At 46.0% G+C, this 8,736-nt stretch overlaps 2 non-coding genes across 2 annotated transcripts; both read right to left on the bottom strand.

Moving 5' to 3' along the window:
* Positions 1-6,344: 6,344 nt before the first annotated feature.
* TRNAR-CCU (transfer RNA arginine (anticodon CCU)) lies at positions 6,345-6,417 on the bottom strand. The gene has a single exon. It is a non-coding gene; the product is annotated as a tRNA-Arg (tRNA).
* Positions 6,418-6,626: 209 nt separating this feature from the next.
* Positions 6,627-6,699, bottom strand: TRNAR-CCU (transfer RNA arginine (anticodon CCU)). The gene has a single exon. It is a non-coding gene; the product is annotated as a tRNA-Arg (tRNA).
* Between the last annotated feature and the right edge of the window lie 2,037 nt (positions 6,700-8,736).

Below are 8,736 nucleotides of genomic sequence, written 5' to 3'. Positions count from 1 at the left end.
GGTTAAGTTGGCAGCACTGGAAGAGGCCCCTGGCTGCGGTGGAGGAGGCCCCCCAGTGCGGTGGCGGTGGAGGAGGCCCCTGGGAGCACTGCGGTGGCGGTGGCGGCAGAACCATCCAATTATACTACTGTGGTCCTCCTTCTCCGACCCAAAGTCTCACGCTCTAACACACTGCCCTTGAGGCGATAGAGGTGGAATCCCTCGCTGAGTCCGAGGGAAAACCAACCCTGGAGGATAAACAGACTAAGAAAGAAAGAAAGAAAGAAAGAAAGAAAGAAAGAAAGACAAATATCATTTTGAGTAACGAAAGCTTCGCATCTGTCACATGATAAAGATATGCCGACTGTGCGGTCTGTTTGCCTTTTCACCGAGGCAAACATGTGGAGATTGAATCCAGTCGGGGCGCGCTTGTGCATTCGGTGCAACCGGGAACACTGCACAGAGCTGACCGTGCTGGCTATGAGGCTCGTGTGTTTGCCCCAGTCGAGAGGCTAACGTAACAGTAATCATTGGCGCCCGCAAGGGGGGGGGCAAAGGGGGGGTTCCCCCCCTGAATTTCTAAAAATATTTATGTTCAATTGTTTAATATCATACCAGATTATTTCATAAACTGAACTTACTGACAGTCATCTAGCATCTGTTATAACCCGAAATTTCTGTAAACAATTTAATGTTGTTTGACGTTATATCGGTTTTTATATTCAAGAAAATCGTTAATGTGTCTCCCCTCCCCCCGGAAAAGATCCTGCGGGCGCTCTTGACAGTAATCATATGCAGTATTCAGTGGTGATCGTTAGGAGCGTGTCTTGTGCTTGCTGTAGCTTTCTTGTTGTTAAAGGGAGATTCAGTTATGGTGGAGGACGAATGCGGTTGTGTTATTGAGGACTTATTAACACATTCCTTCTCTAGCTGAACTCTTGCTGCTTAGACACAAATCATAGACAATGGGAGATCCACTCCTAATATATCAGCTATGGTAACAGAAAGAATAAGCAAAATGCGCAATTTTGATAATTCCTGGTACACAATTGATACATGGTTGTGTGGCTCTAAGAAGACGTGTTCCTTGTACTACTAGCCTTGCCTTTTATTTTCAACAGACACGAATGTTTGGACAACAAATGGAGTTTGTGATGTTAACAGTTATTATGTACTAATGGCATGATATGAACAGTCTGTAGACTATGTTAATTCCAAAATAGCTTTACTGAAGTTTGGTAGCACTAGAATGGATGAATCCCTAAACCTTGCATTCAAAATTAATTGGGACAAACCTAAAGAAAAAATTAAAGCAAATGGGTATTTAGGGCTAGTTCGTTGTGTAACGCCTCCGTAGCTCAGACGGCAGCGCGTCGGCCTCTCACCGCTGGATACCGTGGTTCAAATCCCGGCGACTCCACGTGAGATTTGTGCTGGACAAAGCGGAGGCGGGACAGGTTTTTCTCCGGGTACTCCGGTTTTCCCTGTCATCTTTCATTCCAGCAACACTCTCCATTATCATTTCATAGCATTTATCACTCATCAATAAATCACCTTGGGAGTGGCGACCCCATTGTACTAATGGCCTATATATGTTTCATTCATTACATCCCTGACCCAGTCAATGACTGGAAAACAGGTTGTAGGTTTTCATTCATTCATTCGTTGTCAAAAAAAAAAAGATGCTGTTTGTTTCCTGGCGAAGCAAGAGAAGCCTTTTAGGAGCCATACTGAAAAACACGACTCAATAGAGAAAAATGCGTTGAATTGCTCCATTATAGAGCCACTTATGATGAAAAATTACGAAACAACTTGGAAACCCCTCCTGCTTTTCTTGGTACTTCCCATGATATCCAGAACGAGATAACTGATTCAGTCTCAGCTGTTTTGCTAAAATGAGAAAGGCCGTCTTTCAGGCGCTTACTACTAAGCATTTAACATCAGTTGCCCCGACCCGCCTGATACATACAGATACTGTAGTTTTGTTGAAGTAATATCAGAAGTAAGACAGGTTTTTCTCCGGGAACTCCGGTTTTCCCTGTTATCTTTAAATCCAGCAACACTGTCCAGTATAATTTCATTAATCATTCATTAATCATTGCCCCAGAGGAGTGCGACAGGCTTCGGCAGCCAACACAATTCCCATCCTCGCCGCTAGAAGTGACTTCATTCATTCCGTTCCTGGCTCGGTCAAATGACTGGAAACAGGCTGTGAATTTTCAATATCAGAAGTAAAGAAAAGAGGATCTGAAGACATTCATCAAGTCAGTCATAAGCAACACCGAAGAACGGGACAGGGAAACAATAACCTGTTCGAGATGGTTCTTTACCACTCTACAAAATTTAGTATCATCTGTATTATCTCAAGCAAAAATCTTGTTCAACATTTTACAAACCCAAATTAACAACATAAGGTACTGTGCTACCAAGGTCTATGAATTCAAGAGTTTTATGAATGACAAACGTGATAAATTTTATTTGTTTTGGAGGCAGTGCACAAACGAACATTCATCAGTTTCGTCAAATAAAAATTTAGTTAAAGTTTAAAGGCAGCGAATTGGTGATGTGTAAATTGACAAATTATTGATCCAATTGAGATACAATGGTTCGATATATAACGTCATCATCATCATCATCATCATCTGTTCACCCTCCAGGTTCGGCTTTTCCCTCGGACTCACCGAGGGATCCCACCTCTACCGCCTCAAGGGCAGTGTCCTGGAGCTTCAGACTCTTGGTCGGGGGATACAACTGGGGAGTATGACCAGTACCTCGCCCAGGCGGCCCCACCTGCTATGGTGAACAAGGGCCTTGTAGGGGGATGGGAAGATTGGAAGGGATAGACAAGGATGAGGGAAGGAAGCGGCCGTGGCCTTAAGTTAGGTACCATCCCGGCATTCGCCTGGAGGTGAAGTGGGAAACCACGGAAAACCACTTCGAGGATGACTGAGGTGGGAATCGAACCCACCTCTACTCAGTTGACCTCCCGAGGCTGAGTGGACCCCGTTCCAGCTCTCGTACCACTTTTCAAATTTCGTGTCAGAGCCGGGAATCGAACCCGGACCTCCGGGGGTGGCAGCTAATCACGCTAACCACTACACCACAGAGGCGGCAATATATAACGTACCGATTTTTTCGAAATGAATAAGCTGGAATTTCTTTCACCTTTGGATTTTGATTTGTTTGAAATGAAATGGCGTATGGCTTTTAGTGCCGGGAGTGTCCGAGGACATGTTCGGCTCGCCAGGTGCAGGTAGGCAACCTGCGCGTCGTGATGAGGATGAAATGATTATGAAGACGACACATGCCAGCGAAATTAACCAATTATGGTTAAAATTCCAGACCCTGCCGGGAATCGAACCCGGGACCCCTGTGACCAAAGGCCAGCACGCTAACCATTTAGCCATGGGGCCGGACGACTTGTTTGAAACGTACACGAACTCCTTTCCTGGTCGGCCATTCGAGTCCCTGGTTAAATCATGTGGTAGCTACTTCAACGTCTTGGTACTCAAAACCGAGTTGTCGGTCATCTATCGATCAACAGAATTTAAGAAGTCCTGCATACTAGAGCTTTAATACATATTTGACATGTTCGGGATTAAATGTGGTATTAACTGAAGCCACCAAATTCTGTTCTTTAATTTTGACTATTCCTGCTAGTAGCGCCTCTGTCGAACGATCTTTCTTGGAAATGAAGCGGATAAAAACTAATTTAAGAAGTACGCAAGCACATTGTCATTAATTTCAATTGAGAAGAACCACCTGAAGAGCTGTAGGAAGAATCCGGGCTTCCATGATTCCGTTGTAGACATTTTTGCTGCGAAAAATCGAGGGATATAGCTGTGTTACAAGATATAAATAGATGTACGGAGAGGATTGATTAGTGTAAGGTTAAAAACGCACTATTCTATTTGAGCTTTAATGCCCATACATTGTTTTTATCCATGTTTCTATAAATTAAGAGATGGCTGAAAAATAACGTAGCAGTTACTTTGTCACAGTTTCATGCCTGTCACTGTTACAAATATAACGAGGACAAAAATAACAGGTTACCGAATATCGACAACAGAATAACGTACTAATGAAAACAGTAACTGGGAAGTGGGAACTGTCACTAGTAGCAGCTTACAGATACACAGACACCTTCAGAGTTCAGATAGTACTCATGTCTTCCAAGTGAGAGCACTTTTGTAGGAGATTGCTTTAAGTAAAATACACCAAACCGAACCAAACCCCATGTTACTACAGCCCCTGAAGGGCCTTGGCGTACCAAACGACCGCTGCTCAGCCCGAAGGCCTGCAAATTACGAGGTGTCTTGTGGTCAGCACGACGAATTCTCTCGGCCGTTATTCTTGGCTTTCTAGACCGGGGCCGCTATCTCACCGTCAGGTAGCTCCTCAATTCTAATCACGTAGGCTGAGTGGACCTCGAGCCAGCCCTCAGGTCCAGGTAAACAACCCTGGCCTGGCTGGGAATCGAGCCCGTGGTCTCCGGGTAAGAGGCAGGCACGCTACCCCTACACCACGGGGCCGGCTAGTCAAATACACTATAGTGTATAATATACTCTATAGTGTATTTGTTTATGTTGCTGCTGTCATCTGGTAACTAAAGTGTAAATTGATATGACATATTCAACTGCTCACAGTTAATCGTTGACTCAGACATCGCACGGGGCTACCTACGTTATAATATTATAAGTTTTACGCGTAATAAATCAGTATGCTAACTTTCCTTATTGATATTATAGATAACCTAAATAAGAACATAGATAACAACTAGCTGGATCCAATCAGTAAAGAAAGATTTAGAAAGAAATAATATAAGAGAAGAAGAAACTATGGACAGAGACATTTTTAGAAAGAGGGTAGTAAGTATGGAAGGATTCCAAGGATGATTGAACAAGAAGCCTGGTGCGAAGTAGTCCGAGGGCAGAAGGAAACAGCATAGTGAAAGGAGAATATTGGAAGGAGCGGAAGAGAAAACAAGAAAGTATGAAGAACTGAATTGAAATTGGCACGTGGTCCTCAGCAGGCCTCATCGGAAAGAAGTAGTAGTAGAAGAAGATAACATATCATAGATAACATTACCGATACTTCATTATAACCGGGCGAGTTGGCCGTGTGGTTAGGGGCGCGCAGCTGTGTGCTTGCATCAGGGAGAGAGTGGGTTCGATTCCCACTGTCGGCGGCCCTGAAGATGGTTTTTCGTGGTTTCCCATTTTAACACCAGGAAACTGCTTGGGCTGTAAATTAAGGCCACGGCCGCTTCTTTCCCATTCCTAGGCCTTTCCTATCCCATCGTCGCCACAAAACCTATCTGTGTCGATGCGACGTAAAGCAAAAAAAAAAAAAAAATACTTAATCGATCCTCTTGTACCGGTTTGTGTTGAGGTTTGCCAGGCATTGCCAAACTCACTCTTCTAGCCCGCCAATGCACGGGTTGGGTCTGTGAGACCCATGCGCTGGTATTTTTAACATTTCCTTGGGTTTTAAGGAACTAAGGTGAAAGACAGCCAGGCTAACTAAACCACGGATTTGGACAAGACGCTAAGATATAATCACCCTATAATCTTCTTTGCCGCCTCTGTGGTGTAGTGGTTAGCGTGATTAGCTGCCACCCCCGGAGGTCCGGGTTCGATTCCCGGCTCTGCCACGAAATTTGAAAAGTGGTACGAGGGCTGGAACGGGGTCCACTCAGCCTCGGGAGGTCAACTGAGTAGAGGTGGGTTCGATTCCCACCTCAGCCATCCTGGAAGTGGTTTTCCGTGGTTTCCCACTTCTCCTCCAGGCGAATGCCGGGATGGTACCTAACTTAAGGCCACGGCCGCTTCCTTCCCTCTTCCTTGCCTATCCCTTCCAATCTTCCCATCCCTCCACAAGGCCCCTGTTCAGCATAGCAGGTGAGGCCGCCTGGGCGAGGTACTGGTCATACTCCCCAGTTGTATCCCCCGACCCAGAGTCTGAAGCTCCAGGACACTGCCCTTGAGGCGGTAGAGGTGGGATCCCTCGCTGAGTCCGAGGGAAAAACCGAACCTGGAGGGTAAACAGATGATGATGATGATGATGATAATCTTCTTTATGTACACGGTTAACATGGAAAAACTAAAATGCTTATGATAAAAAAAAAAAAAAAAAAAAACTTACACGACTTTACGGGTTGGGTCTCACAGGCCCACAGAGCACTTTAACTTACCACTGCTCGCATACTAAAGCAGTCACTTCCATGTTCGTCTGCAGGAATACTACTCCGGTGATAAAAGGAAGGTAGCAGAAGGCGGAAGTATGCAGCTATCACTGTCTATCAGAAAGCCACAAGTTTCCGTAGAATTTTACAATCTGCTTCATGAAATGCAATAGAAGCCGTGTACCCCTGGTGGGACTCGAACCCACAATCCCCGGTTTAGGAGACCGATGCCTTATCCATTAGGCCACAGGGGCTGTGATGTTGGCATTTCCTCACTGAATATATCAGGTGGATAGTTTGATTCTTACTCAACTTGCTACTGCTTTCCAATAGAGACCAACAACGGATGTCAGAGGCGTAGGCAACCCCCTTCAACGATTAACCACATTTTTTTTATCAAATTAATTATATTTGATATAGGCCTAATTTTGCTATCTGTTTCATCAAATGCAAAAAACTCGTCTACCCCTGGTGGGACTCGAACCCACAATCCCCGGTTTAGGAGACCGATGCCTTATCCACTAGGCCACAAGAGCTACGGTGCTATCGTTTCCTCACTGAATATATCAGATGAAGAGTTTGATTCTTTATAGCAGACGTGTGACAAACGGTTATTTTTGTGTAGCTGCTATATCTGTCTCTGCTACAATAAAGTAACAGTTAAAAATAACGTCCAACGTTGCTCACCTCTTATTGGCCACGGCTTCAAGTTTCTCTCCTTACAGCCGTGTTGCGAAGTCTCATTCATTCACTCGCACAGGCGTCTTGGGTGAGACTGAAAATGCTGCTGCTTGCTGCTAGAGGCTTTACGTCGCACCAACACAGATAGGTCTTATGGCGACGATAGACTGAAAATGGGTTGACCTGGGCTTTGCTTCGTAGGTCTAAGAAAAAGGAGTGTTATGATGTCAGCAATCCACGTGATATGGAACGAGTTGCCGCATTATTGGAGGAACCATTATCAGATGATGACATTTACTGTGGTTTTCCTCTCGTCGATGCACAGCGATGATGAAACTGAGGAAAGTATAGAAGGAAAGAGGAAGCCTGTAATAGTGAGGTCTTTTATCGACGTCTCTCAAGTGGACTACACAACTCGTCGCAGAAGACACTCCTGCTATTTTTGATCGGTCGGGTGGCTACACATCTTTACTATCCGCTCGCGTCGAGCCAACAAGCATATAGGCCGACTCCTCGTTGGATGTCAGCCTTCCTACCACCAACCACCATGACGACCACCACCATCACCACTACCTTTGCGACCCCTGCTCACACCTTCTCCTCCCTTTCCATCACAACTGTTACGTCGTCCCATTCATCGCCGCCTCTATCCACCTCTCTCCCCGCGCTACCTCCTGTTGATCCACCTCGACTATTACGTATTCCTCCCCGCTACTTCACCCGCCCTTCTACGCTGTCTACATCTGCCTTGCCGACCACGACACCACCATCACTGTCCGTCGTAACAGCAGCAGCCGCTCATCAACTTCCATCACCGTCAGACACATCGGCCACAAACGAAGTCTTCAGTTGCGTAGTCCACGGCGTAAGCCCACTCATCCCGGCAACCGACATTCAAGAACAAATTCGTCTTCAAGCCATACCCGTCAAGAGGGCGTTCCGTATCTACAACTCCACCGGTCCGACGTACTTAATCAGACTTCAGCTTCACAGCGCAGCAGCCGTCACCCACCTGATCTCCAGCGGAGCACTTCTCTACGGCCGTCATCATCCCGTCGAACCCTCTCGCTCACCTCCCCGCCCTAGATATCACCACTCCGCATCTCGTCGCCATACCCGGCCTGATCATCCTCCCTTCCAGCGCTCTGTCTAAGTCCGCCCACCTCCTTCTTCTGCTAATTTCTCCATCCCACCACCACCGACCCTTGAACATCTGCGACACCTCATAACTGTCCTCTATCACATCGCTTCAACACTTCACCACCTTACACTTCCACGCAACTTCCTTCTCGACACTCCTGTATAAATCTCCAACCGTAGCCATTTCCCCCAACCAAGACGCCCCAAGATAACATCTTACTTACTCTTCACTTCATCTTTTCCCCTCTTCTTCGTCCTCCAAATCTCCTGCTTCTCTCCCTTCGCCCGGCCAGAGAGAAGGCGTAAGCTTCTGGGTGGCCCGCCCCACCCTGCGGTGGGGAATGAAAACTTTCTCAGCAGCAGCAGCAGCTGTAATAGTCACATTCTATAATGCAGCTAAGGGTGGTGTAGGCTGTGTAGACGAAAGGATGGCTCGAAACACCAGACGTTGCACAATAGTGGTGTTCTATGCGTTGCTGAATATTACAGGCTTTAACGCATATTTAATATTCAGAGCCAACAACCCTAATTCTCCAGACGCAAGGAACAGAATAATTGTTTTGAAGAAACTCTTGTTTCTTCTAACTGAAGAACAAATAAGAGAAAGAGCTGTCTCAAGATATCTTCCTAAGAGCAATCGCGATACTGCAAGAAAGATATCTGGGTTGAGGGCAGAAGCAGGACGTGAAAATGCAGAAAATAAAAGAGGACGTCGTGCATACTGTAGTCAGAAAAGACCCGCTACTCGTGCT

The sequence above is a fragment of the Anabrus simplex genome, chromosome 8 (genome assembly GCF_040414725.1).
Source record: "Anabrus simplex isolate iqAnaSimp1 chromosome 8, ASM4041472v1, whole genome shotgun sequence".
In the NCBI taxonomy this organism is placed as follows: Eukaryota; Metazoa; Arthropoda; class Insecta; order Orthoptera; family Tettigoniidae; genus Anabrus; species Anabrus simplex.
The sequence above is the reverse complement of the archived record's forward strand: the minus strand, read 5'-3'. Positions and strand labels throughout refer to the sequence as shown.